Genomic DNA, 996 nt, shown 5'->3' on the forward strand with positions numbered 1-996 from the left:
ACACACACACACACAATCACAGAGGAGGTACATGTACAAAGGGGAGTTGCATCCCGAGGGTGTGCAGCACTGCTGGACCATAGAATACATCATTCCTCCTTATTTACTGTAATCAATACACTCATCAAGAAGGGTAAAGGATCTGTGTAACTCTCTCTATGTTTTAACCATGAGTATACCTTCTACTAAGAAACAGGATCAATACTGTGAAACAGAGACACCACATAGGGGACTGTAAATAAGACGTTTGTCCCCACAATGTCACTTGCTTGCTAACTAATAGCTTTGCTTTCTTTGTTTTGCAGGACATCATACACACTGGGTCCTCACCCCATTTACTGTATAAGCTATTAATGTTTATGTCAGCAACATGCTCGCTCTCATTAAGGACAGCTCCTCTGAAATTAGCATTGAAATTGGGATTTTTTTACACTTTACGTGATGTTAAGAATGCATTCAAATGCATTAGACTAGGAAATCTCTTTGTTTTTGTATTATTTCAACATGACTGGGTCATGTAGATTCAGTTTTGTAGCTTATGTTTTCTCATGATCATGTTTTCTACAGAAATGTTGAAGAACTAGTACAGAAAATGTGCCTGTTTTCCTTGGCCTGTGGTATTGCTGCTTGTAGAATTTTCCAAAACCAAATTGTACCCTGAAATAAGAAGGACCCCAAACTGCTTCATATGGAACTCCACTGTACCACTGACACAGTGTAGGCCACGTCTTCATCAGAAGAAGACATTATACTGTATCTACCTGACAGAGAATGTGGCAGATTCAGAATTTAATCCCAAATATTACAAACGAAGGTGGAATAATCAGACAGTTGCCTCATGGACTTATGGCAGCGGGTTCCCCTTTTGGCCCGTTATGAGAGTTAATCAGCAAATATCTGCATTAATCAACCACCAAAGACAAAATTAGTAGCCTACAGAGACAAGGTCACCAGACTGTGTGTGTGTGTGTGTGTGTGTGTGTGTGTGTGTATGTG

The sequence above is a fragment of the Etheostoma spectabile genome, chromosome 12 (assembly GCF_008692095.1).
Source record: "Etheostoma spectabile isolate EspeVRDwgs_2016 chromosome 12, UIUC_Espe_1.0, whole genome shotgun sequence".
Classification (NCBI taxonomy): domain Eukaryota; kingdom Metazoa; phylum Chordata; class Actinopteri; order Perciformes; family Percidae; genus Etheostoma; species Etheostoma spectabile.